Here is a 19,554-nt window from a genome sequence, read left to right as displayed (position 1 = left end):
AAGATCCTGATACCTATCTCCTGGTTGGCGAATCATTCACTGAAAAAATTTATTGGCCAAAAGATATGGGTACCAAATTTTTCCCTTTTCACTTTACTACACAGCATACTACCCTGTTTCAACATTACCAGAAGAAGACAGAGAGAATGAGTAACAAGAGGTTAGCAAGTTCTGCCCTTTCTGCTAGAGCCTATCAAGCTGCCTTAGCCAGACACAGAGCACCAAATCAAGCTTCCAACTCACAAGCACTATCTTTAGACTCAACCGGAGAAGACAACATTGATAATATGATGGACAGCTAAGAATGACAACCACCGTACTCAACAGCGCCACCACTATTTAACAGCTATATGATGGACAACTAAGAATGACAACCACCGTACTCAACAGTGCCACCACTACTCAACAGTGCCACCACTCACCAATGTCTCCATTAAAACCAATACTACTTTCCACCCGTCTCTTTTACAGATGCCTTCCTTTCACCCTAAACAACACCTTCCTTCCACCTGTCTTACTTTCCAAGATGCTTTCCTTCCCTCCTAAGTAAATGTTTCCTTCCTCCCGAAGACATCTCTCCACTCTTGCCTATAAAAGGCCATCTTCCTCTGCCTCCCAAGGCATCCCCCCCCCCCCCCAAGCACAACCTTCTCTCACTCTTTACCTCCTCAAGATCATGCAACTCCCTTTCCAGCTCTCTTTCAAAACCCTTCTTTTCTCCCTGTAAGTATGTAAAATATGTCAATTTTAGTATGTAATGTCTTTTAAAAATTTCGGTCTCAGTATGTAAAAACTATGTAATTATTAGTTTGCTGAGTGTAATCCCCTGTAAAATTTCTCCACTACATAAATCTATGCTTGTTTTATAATGAATTGAGTTCTGTCTTGGTTCTTTTCCTCAGTCCTTATCTTAGTAACCAACAGGTGAACAGTAACTGTATCAGGAATAACCAAAATCATATAAGACATGTGTTGGCTAAGTAAGAAGGGTATAGACCTAAAGTCTTACGCATAAGCCGGGGCACTGATTGAAGGTGAGATCCTGAACAGGTGAGGCTCACTGGAAAACAAACAAGAAAAGAAAGCAGAGTAAAAATTACAACATCATTATATTTACCTGCAACATTACATTACTGTGGTGATCTACTTAATTTCTGTAATTCACTACTATTGTATTTTCTTTTTACTATTTACTGTTTACTATCTACTATTTACTGTTTACTTTTTACTGTTATTAACTTTTTACTATCTACTGTCTGTTTACTTTTGTTGCTATTTAACTTTTACTGTTTATTATCTACTACCTGTTTACTTTTGTTACTGTTTACTATCTGTACTACCACTGTCTGTTTAATATATATATATATATTTATATAATTTAAAAATACTCATTGTGGGGAAGCTCTTGATTTCTCACAATAATTTATTAAAATAAAAGATATCAATTATTATAACTCGGCACTAGTTGGTCAAGATGACTAAATATTAGTACAATAAAATAACATCATATTAGCATTGCTTACGTCTTTACATTATCAAATTATTATATAAGAAATTCAGTTCCTTACACTTGAAAATATATTCACAAAAATAATCAAACTAATGATCTCAAAGAAGCATTAAGCAATTTAAACAAAAACCTTAGTAAACTCTCCCTTGGAAAAATAATTCTTAGATAACTACCTACTACCTATAAATTTCTCACCTACACAACCCAAGATAAGGACTTCTCTGATGATAGATCTATATCCACACACATGAACACAAATTGAAGTTTTTATAGGACCATCATAAACTTTAAGACAATCAAATAGAATTTTATCTATGATACCTAGGAGATTATCAACCAATATTGTTATTTATCAATTATAAGAGCTTATAGATATTTAACAAAATTTAGATATTTTTTCAAATGAACAATTAAATACCCTAAATCCAAGAAGACTATACAATCAAGGATTGTTATCCTTTTCTATAGCTTTATATAGATATCACAGAATGCAACCACTCCATTTACCAGATGGAGGTGAAGAACGTTTCACACTTATGATTGAAGAATCAACAAGAACACTTTTACAACGCAAACATAATTACATTCATCTAGGGCTAATTGTGTTTGGTTTTAGAGGACTTACTAGAAAAAGCATTGACACTAAAGTCTATCTAGTCCTATATGATTCAAGATTTTTTTGATAATGAGAAAGTAGTTATTGAACTTATTGAAGTTGACATGAATAGCAATTTGGGAATTACTTATTTCTGTCTAAATTCTAATATGACTATCCAAGACTTTATAGAACATATTAAAATCTCAGTCCAAGCAAGATGCTATAGAGATTTTCAAAGACATAATATCCAAATAGATATAATTTTACTAGGAAAAATAATTACTAATATTAATAATAGTTTAATGTTTAAATAAACAATATTATTGAAACATTTATTACGAAAGGAATTTATTTTCTCAAACCTAAAGACTTTCTATCTAATCTACTTGCCGGATTAGATTGGACCTTTAATCTAGAACTAAGTACTAAACCACAAACTTTATAACCAAGGGAATCTATTATTTATAAAGATAGGCATGGTAATTACATAGTAAGATTTCATAATTATAAACCCTCCACATCACAAGAAGAGGATCATGAGGATAACCAGACTAATATGAACTTAATGAACATAGAATATATCACACAACCTGACCATCTAAACCAAACTAATGAGGCAAAGTATTTATTTTATGATGACTTAAATGAATATGTTTGCATCCCATCTTAAATTGTTATCTATTTCACTATTGAAGATTTAATTGAATTAGAAACTTTTGACCTCCTACACCATAAATTAGAGTCTAACTAGATGTTATATTTTGATAAAGACCACAATATTATTGCTAAAAAGAAAAATTACTTCTCAAACGTCAATCTATTGAATGCAACTGAATTTAGTAGTACTAGCAATTTCCAACCACAACCTCTACAAGTACGATACCCTGAAAGTTCTATGAGAACTAAGGATTATAGAGAAGATCATCCTCCAAGAACAAGAATTACTCCTTATACTAATAACAATCCTCTATTGAGGATAATAGGAAAGAGAAGACCATCAGAAATTGTCTACTTTGAAAAAAATTCAGTCTTATTAAATATTGGGGAATGTGATGATCCACAACTGTATGATACCTATTTAGAATAATAGATATCTTTATAAAGTGAGATTATCAAGCCAGACATGAACTAGACATAGAATCAGGAGAAGCAATGATAAGAGTAGGAGAAAATTACTAACGTGATGTTGCTAGAGCAGCATGGGAAGCTTATAAACTACTTATCTTGAAGAAGTAGCACAGACTGCTTTACAAGGAAACACTATGCTTAATTTTTGTTATACAATTCATAGGCTATTTTCTGCCCAAGATGCTAACACAAGATTAGACATGCGACAACGAGAAGCTATGAGAGATTTAGAACAATTACACCTCTTTAGTTGGAACTGGATAAAATTTTTCTGTAATGATTTCTTAGCATTAACAGTAGTCTTAGAAAATTATTGTAATCCAGAACTAGAAGAAAGACTATTTAGCAAACTTCTAGGAGATTTAGAAAAAAAAATACATAAAGTCTGGACAGATATGAAAGTAGCACCATAATATGGCAATATTGGAGTACGTATTCAACAGATTATTTCAATACTGAAAAAAAATAATACTTACATCCATATACAAAAACAACTCAAAAACCAACAATCTGGATTCTATAGCAAATATATACCCCTCAATAATATAGTCTTTCTCAACCTAAAACACAAACTCACCATAGAAACATTCCATTAAGAATACCCAGACAATCTGCAACAAAACCTAAATCAATAAGACCCAAAAAAAATATACTATGTTAGAAAGAGTAGAGAAAAGAAACCATACATAAATAAAGAAAAACATGTGAGAAAATTCAAGCCAAAGAAAATGTAAGCTAATACTATTACTTGTTTCTCTTGTAATGAACTTGGACATTTATTTTCTGCTTGTTCAAATAAAAAAATCTATATACAAGAGACGTAAAAACTAGTTACCTGCACTAATCTTGACTTAGTAGAAATATGATCCGGCATCTCTGATACATCTTCGATTTACTCGATTATTTCAATAGATGATATGGAAGAAATATCATCCTCTTCTGACTATAACTTAGTAAATTCTTTTTACATCCCTCCTACCCTCATTACCTTGAAACTTCTAACTTACATGATTACATGCCATTAAATAATCTAGAAGGATTATGGGAAGATTTTCCATACACAAATTTAATGTTCAAACAGTTTGGTGCTAAAGCTACAGAAGAATTTAACTATCCACATGATTGGATACTAAAAGCGGGAACTGATAACATTCCTTTTTTTTGTAGTTATTATCCATCTCTAGATAAAAGTGGTGCATGTAATAACGATAAAAAATAAGTTTGTAACCTTGGCCTCCAATAACTATTTTCCATTATAATACCCATAAGCCAAACATATGAGGGAGGCCGGCGATCGGCGGCGGCGAGCGATGGCCGATGGGCGGGCTGTGGCCGACGGTCGATGGCTGAATAGGGGTATATTCGGCATTCAAATTTTGGTTAAACAGTGACCTCGTAATATAATCGGATTACATAGTATTTACTTTGTAATCCAGATTTCAAAACTTCACTACCTTTTGTAATCAAGATTACATTACATTACAAGTTTAAAGTTAAAACAAACAAAATAATCAACCTTGTAATATAATCCTGATTACATTACAAGGCAGATTACATCCTACCAAACGTAACCTAAAGGTAACAACTTATTGACATAACTGGGAACTTAAAAAAAAAAAAAAAAAAGTTATCATAAGCTCCTCTCGTGATAGGTGCTCACGTTTTATATATATATATATATATATATATATATATATATATATATATATATAGTAATTGTTGCTAGGAAGAAGCAAACATGAAGCAAACAACTTACTGCAGAGATACCTGGAAAACTGGAAATAAATTTAAAAAGTTACTAGAATTAAAGGTAATAATATTTTAAACTTTGGTTACGTTATTCATTAATTTTTAATAGCAAGAAATACAAACACCAAGTTAGATATGCAACAAAAACACGTCATGAGAGAATTAGAGTAGCTCCAACTATTTAGTTGGAATTATATCAAGTCATTTTGTAATGAATTTTTAACCTTAACGGTAAAATTAGTTAATTACTGCAACCCTACTTTAGAACAAAGACTATTCAATAAGTTACTTGGAGATTTATAAAAAAAATAATAAGTCATAGACTGACCTTCATATATCGGCACTCTATGATAACATAAAAGTAAGGGTACAATATATTATAGCCAAACTTAAAAAAAAAAAACTTAAATTCAAATACAGAAACAATTAAAAAATCAATAATATGAATATGATTTATGTAGCTAAATTTATATACCCCAACAATATAAGTCTTAAAATCAACATAGATATATGAGGAAACATATAACTCATATATCAAAATATAAACCAAATAAACCTAGTATTTCAGGAATAGCAAAGCTAGAAAGTCTTATCTTAACCAAAAAAAACATCTTAGAAAATTCAAACCAAAGAAGATTTATATATGCTAATATTATAACATGTTTTGCATATAATAAATCTAGACACTTATCCTCTTCCTACCCAAATAGAAAGAATCTATATATAGCAAAGAAGGTAAATTAGTGTAAATACTTCGGATTAGTTTTGATGTGATCAACCTAGTTAAGTAAGGATCTACAGATTTGATGTATTATGTCTAAGTGTGTAGGGACTTAGGAACACAAGAAGTTGAGTGGAAGACGTAGCAAGCGAAAAAGATGACACAGGAAGGGAGTCAACGAACTTGGTGTATCTGAGGGATGAGGAACTGCGGAAGAATACACAGGTGGATGAGAAGGACATGCATGACACATCTGAGGGATGAGAAGCCGAGAGAAAGTTTACTCGAGCAGAAGGCCAGAGTTGAGTTCGGGTGAGCTCAACTCTAGATGGCCGAAGTATCACCCAAGCGACCGGAAGAGAAAACAATCAACTTCTGAGTTGACCATTTCTAAGAGTCCAGGCACCTAGACTCCAAGCGCATAGGAAGGGTGGCCACATCAGCATAGCCATTGTCGAAGAGGATCAACACTAAGTCCATGTCAACAAACTCTAGGTGCCCGGACCAGGTCCAGGCACCTAGGAAGTCCAAAATCGTTGGAGAAAGCTGTTGCAGAGTGGATCGACTCTAAGTACCCGGACTGGGTCTAGGCTCTCGAAAAGTGCTACATCAGCAAACGACTAAATTCGACCAATATGCTATAAATAGAGTCATTGCTCAAAGTTCAAAACAACACACTGTATTTCATTTTCTATACTTCATTATGAGCTTTCAATATTTATAAGAGGCTACTCCGCCTTCTTAAAAGGATATTTTAATGGAGTTGTCATTGTCTTGGATTAACAACCTCCCTGGTTGTAAACCAAGTAAATTCAGAGTCCTTTCTTACTTTGTTTTTTATGTCAATTACTTTTTATTTAATTAATGTGTGTTTATCCTTGCTAAGTTTAGAAGTAAGAGAAGTTCTAATTTTGATTGTAGGCTATTCACCCCCTCTAACCGACCAATCCGGATCTACAATTTGGTATCAAAGCAAGGTTCACCTTAGAAGGACTAACCTGCTACTAAAACAACAAGACGATGGCCATATCATTCATCTATCGAAGTTCGAAGGGGAGTTCGTGCTGTGAAAGCGCCGAATAGAGGTATTTTTTAAAACAAATTTTGATACTTTGCTTACAATTAAATATGATTTTGTAGCACCTAGAGATCAGTATAGAGAAGAAAAAGAAAAACATCTCTAGAGCAAAAAGGAGCAAGCTAACTTTGTGGCTAACGACAAAGTAGAGTTTCATCTGTTGAGCATTCTACTGTCCTAAGAAGTCAATCGGATCGACGCCTACGACTCAACTAAAGAACTCTGAGATAAGTTCCTGGAGCTGCATGAAGGAACCTCAAAGGCTAAAATGGCAAGATGGGATCTACTCCAAAATTGACTAACCAACCTTTGGATGGAAGGAGAAAAGGTGGCTCAACTACACGCAAAGATCAAAGAACTAATTGTTAGTACAATCAAACTCCAGGGTTTTAATGTTTGCTTGACAATATATTTAATGGATTCTAGTCAGGTCAAGGTTGACAGGATAGCTAGTCAGGGTGAGTTGTCTACTAAGTGACTAGTCTTAACTATGGTTAGATAAGGGAAGTCCTAATCATGGCTAGGCAAGGAAAATCTCACTACTAGTGAGTTGATTGTATCAGTTTTTATGCTGAATCTTTGATTAAAAAAAGTCAAGGGAAATCTCAACAGATCATGAAAACCAAACAGAAGGTTCAGTGTAAGTACCCCATAACGGTTTTGATGTGATCAACAAAGTCAAGTTAAGTCCTGTTGTGGTTTGCTCCTTGTGTCTAAGTGTGCAGGAGCTTATGAGCACAGGAAGTCGAGCAAAAGATGCAGCTAGCAAGAAGGATGACATAGGAGAGAGTCGACGGGCTTGGTGCATCAGAGGGATGAGGTGCTGCAGAAGAGTATGCTGGCGGACGAGAAGGAAGCACACGGCGGTTCCGATGGACGAGAAGCCGGAGCATAAGGTTGCTCGAGAAGGCCAGAAAATGGGTTCGGGTGAGCCCTATTCCGGATGGTCAAAATTACCCAAGCGAGCGAAGCTGGAGCGGAAGACCTAGACAAAAAGTCAACAGGAAGTTGACTTTGGTCTAGGCGCCCAGACATATTCTGAGCGCTCGGACTCCCGGCGCCCGGACCGCCCGAACCCAGGGCACCCCAGGGTTGCGCCCTGGTCAAGCTAGTTCAACCCAGTCCGAGAGCCCCGAGCTTGTGCTCTGGTCAAGCTGGTTCAGCCCGGTCCGGGTGCCCGGACCTGGTCCAAACACCCGGACCAAAAAGTTTATTGTAAAGCCACCTGTTGTGATCCGGTATGATGTGGATAAAATTCTATCCACGTCCAGATGCTTGGAACCATTCCAGGCGCCCCGATTAGGTTCATAAATGCAGTCATGATCCCAGTAGCTAGAAATCATCACTTGTAATTAATTTCTTTGTCTATTCTACTACTGTGTGAGATGTCAACGCTGTGAGAGGCTTCTCCTCCTAAAGGGGACTTTAGTGGGCTTTTTCAACGTCTTGGATTAGTAATCTTCTGATTGCAAACCAAGTAAATTCCTTTGTGTCTCTTCTGCTTTCTTAATTAGTTTGTTAATACTCTGTATACAAGTGTTAGTTTTAATCAAGCTATAAGTCAAGAAATGTTCATTTTTTATTTTTAGGCAATTCACCCCCCTTTTATCGGCCGCAAAGAACTAACAAGTGGTATCAGAGTAAGGTCACTTCAAAAGGACTAACCGTTGATCGAAGCATAAGAAATGGACGGACCAAGTATCTATCTGCCTAAGTTCGAGGGGGAGTTCGTGATTTGGAAAATAAAGATGGAGGTATTCTTTAAAATAGACTTTGAGTTATTACCACTACAACAAAAATATTAAAAGACAACGGTTAAAAACCGTTGTCGTAAGCCTTTAAAACCATTGTAATTGGCAGTGTTGTTAAAAGTGGGGGGCTACGACAACGATTTTAAACCGTTGTCTTTGACTGAAAAGACAACAGTTTTGCAACGGTTTAAAACCATTGTCTTTGAATGAAAAGACAACGGTTTAAAACCGTTGTTGTTTAGAGTATTTTTTTAATAACATTGCCCGTTATAATCATTTTTGGGGCCACGACAACGGTTTTTAACCGTTGTCTTTGATGGTGATAAACAACAACAACTGTTTTAAACTGTTGTCTTTTAAATTATTATCTTTTAATATCAATATATTATATTTCAATATAAATATATAATAAAGAATCATAATCACAAAAGAAAGAATATTCCTCACATCAATATCATTCAAAATGTTACTTATACAAGAATTACAATCACAAAAGAAGAAACATGTCTCATGTTTAAATAAAATTTATCTCAATACAAATAAACAAATAAGTTCCATTTATAACTAATGAACAATAGCCAACTAATGAACAAGTCCCATCACAATCTTCAACTTGTAGGACTTCATTGAACTCTTTTTTCTCACTTGTTGATTCTTTTTCAATCAATATATAAGAATTGGCAGCCACTGTTATAGCCTTGCATATAGCAAAATGAATAAAGCTCAATGGAGTGAATAGCTTCATGTAGCTGAAACCAAAAAATTGGGACAAGCATAGCTTAATGAAGATGATGTAAGAATTAGCAACAAGTTAATTCTAATAAACTTACCAGTCCTGCCCCAACATAATCACGAATGAAAGCTGCATTGCTGTATCACTCTTCCTCTATAGCTCTCTGTGGCAACAAGAGTGCTTAGAATATAAATTAAATACAATAAGTGCATAAGACCAGTTTCATACATTCATAATAGTCAATGCTGCTCCAACAATATCCTTTTTTGTAGCACCAGTTATGGCCAACTTCAACTTTGCAGCTTCTCCGTAATACTCTCTTAAAATAGCCTCATTCAATTGTGACTGAAATAAGGCCATCACATAGCATGAAACTATCAGCAAAACTAAAGCCACAGTGGTATGAACAAAATTGTACACTAGAACATAATAAACTTGACTCTAACAAGAGGAAATCAAGTTTGGTATATTCAGTTAAGCTTTAACTTCTAATTTAGTGGTGTTGTTTGTGCTACTCTCTTTGGGCATAACAAGCTAAGCCAGAGTGACCATGGTCCAAAACTTTGAACAAGACTGATTTTACCAGACAATTGATGGCCTATACCATGTGAATCATTTTCATATAACCTTTACAAACCTATAATAAGATCTGAACTAACATTGGCATAAACCAAATTGTGCTAACTATACCAATTTTATGGATCAGTATAACTGTTAGAACCAGCTGATATCATTTCAACTCGTCACAAGGACTCTTTGAGGTTTTTTTTTTACACTGTTTAAGTTATTTTATACCTCTAAACCCAAACATTTCTTATCTGATTCCCTCGCTCTTTACAATATTCCACTCAAATGGTTGATTCTCTTAATTGATTAATCACAAGCGGATGCACAAGACGACTGACAATGAATTAACCATGTAATTGAACATAAAAGTAAAATAGTTTTCTTTATAAATAAATATTAACCGACCCAACTCCACCACCAATCTGAAAATTTAAAAAACAAAAGTCTATCTATATATCTTACCGAAAGAATAGGGTGATTGTTGATGTATATGAAGGTAGCTCTTTGTTGGTGCTGAAATGAGTGAATGGAGAGATCGGCATCGGAGAGCATTTAAAGAGAATTGGTAGATGAGATCATGTTAGTGCAAGTGTATGAAAACAGTGGGGTAGTAGCTAAATTTTAACTTAATATGGAGAATGATACCTGTTAATAATAGAAAGAAAATTAAAATACTTGTTAGTGCAAGTCTAGCCAATGATTTTTCCAAACTCAACTCCTAATACAGAATACTCAGACGGAGGAAAGACTCATAACCTCTTTCAATTTTTATTTTTGTAGTTTTAAGAAGCAAAATTTTTACTAGCAGGATATAATGCAACATTAATTTTTTAACAAATAATGCCAACATTTTATTCTCCAATCTCACAGCCAAAGTCAGCAATTTTATCTGGAACAATAACAGTACAAATGAAGGGAACAGAGAAATAAAATTAAAATACCTGCACACTGCATCAAGATTGAACTAGATAGTCGATGTACGAGCAGCATCCAGGCAACGTCACATTCCTGCACGTTCAATCATCGTCTGTTCAAATTGAACTTACCAAACGCGAGATAGCAAGTTTCCGATTTACCCTACACATGCAGATAGTTCAAGGAAACAATATTAATGAAGAATATTGTGAGTCCTCAATTTACTAACATATGACAAATAGACAATATTAAGAAAATAATAGAATTTCTTGTCATTTACTTGATTTAGTTTAGGAAGTTGAGAGTAATTGGACTCAGGATAAGGAAATTAATAATGGTTAATGGTTGCAACTTTATAATTTTACTGACCATATCCTTATATAGCAAGTGCGTGTACCTTTGAGGATGATACTATTCTAAGTAGTCTTGATTGTCAGTTGTCACACTATTTTGCAATGTTAGTGCTTGACAAAACTAGTAACAAGGATCAACATGCGCATAAGAATTTCTGCTTCAAATAAGATCAACATGTTCCATATAAGTCTATTTTAACTGTTATGTTCAACTAATGCATTTAATTAATTATGAAAAAAAATAGATAAAGAAATATAGATTGTTGCGTGAATTTACTTGTAATTGTCAAATCCTGGACAACATTTGATGTTACTTGGAACGTTGGTGGCACGCTAGGAAACTTTGTCAATAGAACCTACAAAATATAAACATATATTAGAAGATAAAAACATCCAAAACAAGGTCATTTGTAATGACCACCCTTCTTACTACTACTACTCTCTAAGGATGACCGTTACTTAACTACTAACTCTACTTAACCGGTGTGATTAAAAACCACATGGAAACCCTACTGAAAATTTCGGCAGAGTCTCCCTTGTACCGGTGACCATATTCAACAATACATGCAGTATATATACTCAGCCACAAGCGGCTGGAACACATAACAATCAACCACGCAGCATAAAAATTCTAACTCAGCAACAATAAAGGAAAATTAATCCATACTCACAACTGAATAGCAAACACAGTATCAAGTGTCCTTATAAACAGTTATCAAATTTCCTTAACACATAAAGACTTAATTAACTCAAAGAACAAATCATAATTTATTTTATTCGCAAGGATCCCTAGGACTTCCATAGTGCAGACATCACACACCCCTCTTGCATCTCCTTGTCGCCTTCCTTCATATTAGCTTTCCTTTTTCTTTATCTGCAGTAGGAGAAAGTGCAGTCTATAAGCATAAAGCTTAGTGAGCGCTATCTAACTCACAAAAACTCGATATGCATGTATACAAATAAAAACATGCTAAAACTAAATGCTAATATGTAAAGCTACTCATGCTCATAAATAGCAAAGAAATCAACTAACAGAAAAGATAACATGTATAACTACTCATGCTCATAAACTAATAAAGAAAGCAAACTAACTGGAATGCTAACATATAAAGTAAAACATGCTCATCAACTAGCAAATAAATAACATGTAAGAAACTAAACATGTAAAAGCTGCTAGCATAAAAGAAAGCTAAACTTGCTGATCTTTAAAACAAAGTGAAACTTACTTCATTTGCTCTAAGCTTAATCTTTTATTTCACTTGTTTAAAACTTATTCTTTGGTACTTCTATTCTTAAGTAAAACTTATTTTTACTTGTTCAAAAGCTTATACTTTTAATACTTCAAAATAATAATCAACTTCTCTTGGGCCCGGCATTGTACCACTTTGCGCGCATTCTTAATAAGAATCGAGGTAGCTAATCCCGAAACTACTAAGATACTTCTAGGCCTTGTGCCTAGGGGCAACTTGGAGCCCATCCCTTGGACCTTGTGTCCGGTACATGCCCTTTAAAAGTAAAATACTTATTATCTTATTTACTTCTTCTTTAAATGCCTTGGCATTTTAATAAGCACCTCGTGTGCCAAAATCCTTAAAGTCTTGCCTTTGGGATCTACTTAAGGCCTTGGCCTTTTTCTTTCCTTTCTTTATCTTTCTTATTCTTTTCTAATATTTCTAAAAGAATACTTCTTTAAAAGGAACTGAAATGTTTAAGCAAATTCTAACTTTGAAAGGCTTAAACCAAAAATCTGCCCACTATGCTAATAAAATTCTGCATATTAAGCTTACTAAAATCTGCACACTTAACAACAATCTGCATTCTATAAGCTTACAAAATCTGCACTTTATACTTATAAAATCTGCACTATACTAAGCTTAATAAAATCTGCACACTTATAAAATCTGCATACTTATAAAAACAATCTCATCCTATAATCATCTCTCACATGGTTCGGTCAGATCCAATGTTAAATGATGGACCACTAGTTAGCCATCCAATGCCAGTTACACTGTCTTCATCTCTATTAAAGAGTAGGCTCGAAAACTACAGCTCTAGCTACAGTCGACACCCCCACTCATTTCTCTATCCCTCTTAACTAATGGAGATAATTTCACTAATTCCTAGCACGTACTTTGAGCCATCTACTTTAGAACTTCTGAACACATATCTGATAACAACAATCCTTTATTTAGTATCACATCACCGGCATCTACTATCAGTGTCATGCTTGCAAGGGCCCTCTCGCACTCATAAAAGACATTGGGTAGGACCATATTGCTTCATCATTATCACTTTCCCCCTATAAACCTGAATTAAACAGTAAGCTCAAAAGATACAATTCGTGCCCCTTTCATAGCACATATCACGGCTAAGAAAGCCTAAACTCAAATACTATACATATATATGTATCAATTCTGCTCAACATAGTAACAAAGAACCTAAATCCCTTCAAGCTTCTGATTATTTAATCATGCTACTATAGATGAAGACTAGCAACTCAATCCTGCTCACGGCAGTAACATGGAACATGGAATCCAAAAATGGTATGCTAAATATAAGTTATATTCCTAGCAACTCAATTCTGTACCCTATGTTCCGATTCTGTGAACACAAATTCCACTTCAAGGAAACCATGAGAACATCAAGATCGAAACCTTTCATCCAATTCAAGAATTTCTCACGGCAGCAACTCAAGAAAAACAAACCACATGCTAAGCAAACAAAACTATCTCCTTTCTTTGAGATTCTCGGCAGCAACTTCAACAGAAGGCAAAACTTCGGGAACAAAGAAAGGAATCAAGGAATAAACCTCGGAGCTCCGGAATCAAAGAAGGAAACAAGAATCCGAAAGCAAAGCAAAGAAGAAAAACGAAATCGCGGAACTACTCCTACTGCAGGTGAGTAGCAACTCACTCCTTGTATCCTTGAACTCACAGCCGAAAAGGGAGATCTAGGGTTTCGGATAGATGAGAATCCCGGCGGCTTCTTTGCGTTTCCGAGCTCCTCTCGTCGAGGTGGTCACGCGCGGATGAAAACCGGTCGGAAAACGATGCTCGTCGGCCGCCGGAGACGTGCCCTAAGTCGTCTTCGTTTCCACCCGAGAGAGAGCCGTCGCGCGGCGTCGTGAGCGTGAGAGAAGAAAGGGAATTTCGGGAGAAATTTTAGGTTTAGGGAAAAGGATTTAAAACTTATACTCAAGGTTATTTTCGTTTCCAACTATAGCTTAAGTGGAATTTTTCTCCTTCTTTAATAACAAATGATCGCTAGCAGAGTTGGTTGGCTGTGTTCCGCTTAAAACTTTGCTGCGGTCGGAGGTCTTCGGGTCGAGCCTCGGCTCGGCCCTTTTTTCCTGCACCCTTTTATTTCTATTATCTATAACTACTACTTAAATTTATTTTGTTCTCTATTTGTTCACAAAACAGCCACGGAATAGCTGGTTAGCCGGTTTTAACCGAAGCCAGAGATCACGGCTTCAATTCCTTAGCCGCGCACTTTTATTTCCAATTTATTTTACTGTTCCTAACTACTACTTAAATATATATCGCTCCATATATGATTAACAAATCGAGCGCAGCTCGGTTGGTTGGGCCGGTTTTGCTTGGGTCCGGGGTGCTGGGTTCGAAACCCAACTTCTACAACCCTTTTTTTTTTTATTTTAGTTTATTTTTTAAAACTTATTCTCCTTGATAAAAATACCAAACGAACTTCAAAAATTGCATAAAAATACTCTAAAAATTTCTAAAAATCTCTAGAATTTTTCTATAGCATTTCTAAATATTTTTGAATTATTTTTGGAGCTCAAAATGAGGAAATTTGGGTCGTTACATCATTATCCCCTCAACTAGAAATAACAATGTTTGATAACCACATAGTGAAAAGAAAATCATGTTGATTTTTTCCCATTTATTATCAATAAAATGTTATGTAAATGTCAAATGCATTATTTTCCTCTCCTACCAAATAGCATCCATACATTAGAAACCTAAATTCTTCACGAATGAATTTACTCGGCAGACATTAAAGCAAACACCATATCGAATTCATATACTAATAATGATTACTTTGATGTCTTCAAATGAGCACCCTTTTAGAAAAAATCCACATTTTTAAGATTGACAAAAAGTTGCACAACAAATACTTTCTATGAAGCTGGATCAAATAGCTCATTTAGCATGAACAATTCATATACCAAATTGTGAGTAAAGCTGGATGAAATAGATTTAAAAAATAAAATAAAATCAAGCTAAGAGAGTAAAGTTGTGAGTATGTTCAGGAAAAAGTGTGAATTCAGATATACTATGTAACCAGTCAATACACAGATGAAAGCAGAGTCAAGGTGAATGAAGATACCAAATTGCAATAAATAGTCAAGATAACTAGTTATTTTTAAAGTCTAGTTATAATTCACATAATATGGAGAAATTAAGAAGAGCAATGGTCTGATATATGTCAGTGTTTACAGATAGCAACATAGAAAAATAATTTGTATAAACCAGAATCTAACACATCTTGAAATACTATAAACCAATAGGTATGATTCTTCAGTCCATATAACATACTAAATACACACTCATATGTATGAAGGAAAAGTCTGCTATTCTCTTCTCAATTGTTCGGATGATTTTGTCTTGTCCTCTTCTAAGAAACATGCCAGCACTTGTACGCACCCTGGAAGACATTGTTACACTTTAAGATGATTAACTAGCAGCCAGGTGATAAAAGAGACGGGGAAATGAAATATAAACCTGTTATCTTTACTCCAATCGGTCACACTATCTACAACTGTTGACTTCTGCATGTGAGGCTTTGCTAATTCAATAAGGTACTCACACTCTTTCTGGGACTGATTAGCACATATAAAATAGCTATTATCACTTATCAAAGACATGAATAACATTAAAAACCATGCAAACGATATAACATGTGTAGGTGACTAGGCAGCACTTGAGAGAAAATAAAGGTCATAGGAACAAATAACAGGATGATAACAATTAAGGAAGTTAACATTTTTTCATAAAAAAAGGAAGCTAAGATTTGTCTCTTGAACCCATGTTATCATATCTTAATGGCGAATGGAGCAATAAGTGTACACAACAACTTTATTATGCTATGTAGGATTTCATTGAACTCCTCTTTCTCACTTGTTGATTCAATGAATATAACTTATCAGACAACTACACTTCAACCTGCAAAGAACAAGGAGGAATCCAACTACAGTGCACCTAAAGAAAGAACAACTGGTTTTTTAGCACAGTAATGTAGAGATCACAAGAGTACCCAATAGAATTCAATAAACAATGAATTCATAGAGACAGAGCACAAACTGCTTGGATGAATTTACACATACCTTCACAATCTAACCTCTGCAGCAGTGGATTTAGCTTTACAGATACACAATCAAAAGAAAGAAGAAGCTTACTTCAAAAGTAGTTGCATGTCCAGACCAGGGTAACTGATTTCGATGGCAGGGGAATGTCCAAGAGTGGAAAAGATATTGAGGCAATCGACGAAGAGCCCCAAGATCACGCCGAACCTTTGTCGTCCTTCTGTTGCATACTAGTATGCAAGAAACAACTGCCGAGAAACAAAGCCACCATTTTAATCCCAGTAAACATCAAAGTTTACACCAAAAGATGCAGATTTTAATTTTTTTTTCATCGATTAGGGTACCTCACGCTTCAAGTACACCCTGGCCAGAAGGCAACCAAACTCCTCCACAATGATGACAAGTTCATGTTCGGAGATCTCGACCACAACATCCTCATGAGGAGGCAAGTAAGATGAAACCCTAACGAGTAAGCAAAGGAAAGAGGCAAAGGGGGGCATGAACCTTATGACGCTTCTACCAAGAGCGTCAACCATGCCCTAGACGCAGTCAAGCTAGCAAACAAGGTCAGGCAAGTTCCCGTCACTGGCACATGTTTCAGTGAACGAACTCATCACCTTCCTCCAACTCCTCTCTACTTAACAATTCGTAGAGAGGGGTTCGCCATAGAGGGGTTGAATGAAGATGCTTAGGGTTTCAACAGCAGGAGCGTGAAGAGATCATATGGGGAGAGGGAAATAAAAATGGATAAGGGTTCACGAAGGCTAAGGGGGAAAACACGACGCCAAAAGTTTTTCAAAGAGAGGGAAAAACAGCGAAAAAATAAAGTCAAAGACAACGGTTTTAATAAACTGTTGTCGTAGCCCCTAGAAAAGTGCTTAAAGACAACGGTTTTAGATAACCGTTGTAAAATGCGTTGTTGATTTAAAAAAACATTGCTCAACGACAACAGTTTTCATAAAACTGTTGTCTTTTGTATTTGTGGGAGCTCAAAGACAACGATTTTAGATAAAACCGTTGTCTTTAACCAAATTTACAACAGTTTCTTCTAAAACCGTTGTCTTTGTAGTGTTGTTGTTTAACATTTTTGTTGTAGTGTACTAATATTGAAATATGGTTTGTAGCATCAAAGGACAAAGAAGAATGTCAATGGACCAAGAAGGAGCAAGCAAATTTCGTAGCAAATGGATGAGCCGAATTCCATCTACTGAACATGCTACCTCCACAAGAAGTCAACATAATCGGCACCTACAAATCAGCAAAGGAACTTTGGGAGAAGTTCCTGGAGCTACACGAAGGTACATCTGAAGCCAAACTTATGAAACGGGACCTTCTTCGGAACTAGATCTGCAACCTCCGATTAGAAGAAGGAGAAACCGTCGCACACCTCTAATCAAGAATCAAGGAACTCATCACCGGACTCACGAATCTTGAAGAAAAGGTAACCAATCAAGATTCATTAAGGTAGGCACTTAACGCATTTCCTAGGACTCCTGAATGGTCAACCCTAGTAGATGCATATTTCATCTCTAGAGACTTAGAGGTAACTGATTTAGAGAAGTTATTTTCAACATTTGAAATTCACGAATCTAGAAATGTAGATATAAAAATGAAGATGAAACAAAACATTGCCCTAAAGGCAAAAATGGATGAACCAAAATCAAAAACATCCCTTAACGATGATGAAATGGCATTCATGGTAAAGAAATTTAAAAAGTTATTTAAAACTAATAAGTTTAATCAAATGCAAGGTAAAAGAAGGAAAAGAAAAGTAAAATGCTACCACTGCAGTGCAGAGGAGGACCATATAAAAGATAGTTGTCCAAAATTCAAGAGCAAGGACAAGGACGATAAGAGCAAGGACAAAAGACCAACCCAGAAAAGGCACAAGAACCTAAAAGCAACATGGGACAAAACATCATCAGAGTCAGAAATCGAAGCCTACACTGGACTTGCACTGATAGCAAGTCATGAAGAATAAGACGAAGCAAGCTCATCCGCAATGAGCATCGAGAGCATCGATGAAGGGGGGCCATCATCAGAAGGAAGTAGCACTATAAGGGGAGCTTCAAATCAAGAGATCGAAGAGGTAAGTCAGGTACGAACTATATGCCCTAATAAGTTATTTAAATTTATGAAAAATATTGTCTAAAACTTTCTATAAATTAGAAATTGAGAATAAAAAATTATTAAAAGAAAATAATAATTTAAAAGGAACTCTAGCAACATCTTGTCGATTGGAAGATTTCGACAAACTAAAAATAGAAAATGAAAATTTAAAAGAACAAATGCAAAATTTGAAAAGTTCTACATATTCAATTTTTATTCTTTCAAATTTTAAAAATAATTCAGGATTAAATTGGTACTTTAGATTTTATAAGGGCCAAGTTAGAAAGTTATCACCAAAATATACCCCTAAGAAATTTTTAATTAATGCTGTTGGAAGAAATTTATATATATTGGGTTCCAAAATCGTGCCTAAATTAATTTTTTTTACATGTCCTAATTTTTAATTGAATTAAATTTTTTTTATATTTTAAAATAAATTTCTTTGCATGATTTCTGTTAGAAATTAATTAGAATTTAATTTTTTCAAGAAAGAGGATTTTATTACCCATCTAAAGAAAAATTTTCAAATTTTTGACTGTTGCATTATTTTTCTATGATTTCTTTTTCAAAAATTATATTTTTTAATTTAAAAATATTTCACAGTGCTATCATTTGTAAAGTTAATTTTCTATTAAACTTTATCATTTTCTCCATTTAAGACAATTCTATGATTCAAATATTTTTTTCAAAAATATTTTAAAAATCCATATCTTTGAACTTTAAACTTAATGATTTTTTTAAAATAATAATTACCTTATTTTTATCCCTTAGACTCAGTTTTAATTTTAATTCAAGTTATTTTCATAACATACCTTTATTTTTAATGTGATCAAAGGGGGACACTTAGAGGTTAAGTCTAAGGGGAGGGTACATTTTTTATTTTTTGCATATTTTTTTCATAAATGCAAATATGTACTTGCTAGTTTTCTATTATTTATTTTTGGTTAACCCTAACTTAACTTGGGTTGCTCACATCAAAAAGTGGAAGATTGTAAATACCCCGTGATAGTTTTGAT

General features: G+C 34.7%; 1 long non-coding RNA gene across 1 annotated transcript; it reads right to left on the bottom strand.

Annotated features, from left to right (window-relative positions):
- Positions 1 to 8,972: 8,972 nt before the first annotated feature.
- Positions 8,973 to 14,610, bottom strand: LOC121996986. Its single transcript, XR_006116199.1, has 7 exons — positions 14,038 to 14,610; positions 11,924 to 11,977; positions 11,381 to 11,459; positions 10,777 to 10,912; positions 9,497 to 9,613; positions 9,366 to 9,431; positions 8,973 to 9,284 (listed from the first exon to the last, which is right to left on the bottom strand). It is a non-coding gene; the product is annotated as an uncharacterized LOC121996986 (long non-coding RNA).
- Positions 14,611 to 19,554: the final 4,944 nt, after the last annotated feature.

This window comes from Zingiber officinale, chromosome 6A, assembly GCF_018446385.1.
Source record: "Zingiber officinale cultivar Zhangliang chromosome 6A, Zo_v1.1, whole genome shotgun sequence".
Lineage (NCBI taxonomy): Eukaryota > Viridiplantae > Streptophyta > Magnoliopsida > Zingiberales > Zingiberaceae > Zingiber > Zingiber officinale.
Note: the sequence above shows the minus strand (reverse complement) of the source record. Positions and strands in the feature narration are given on the sequence as shown.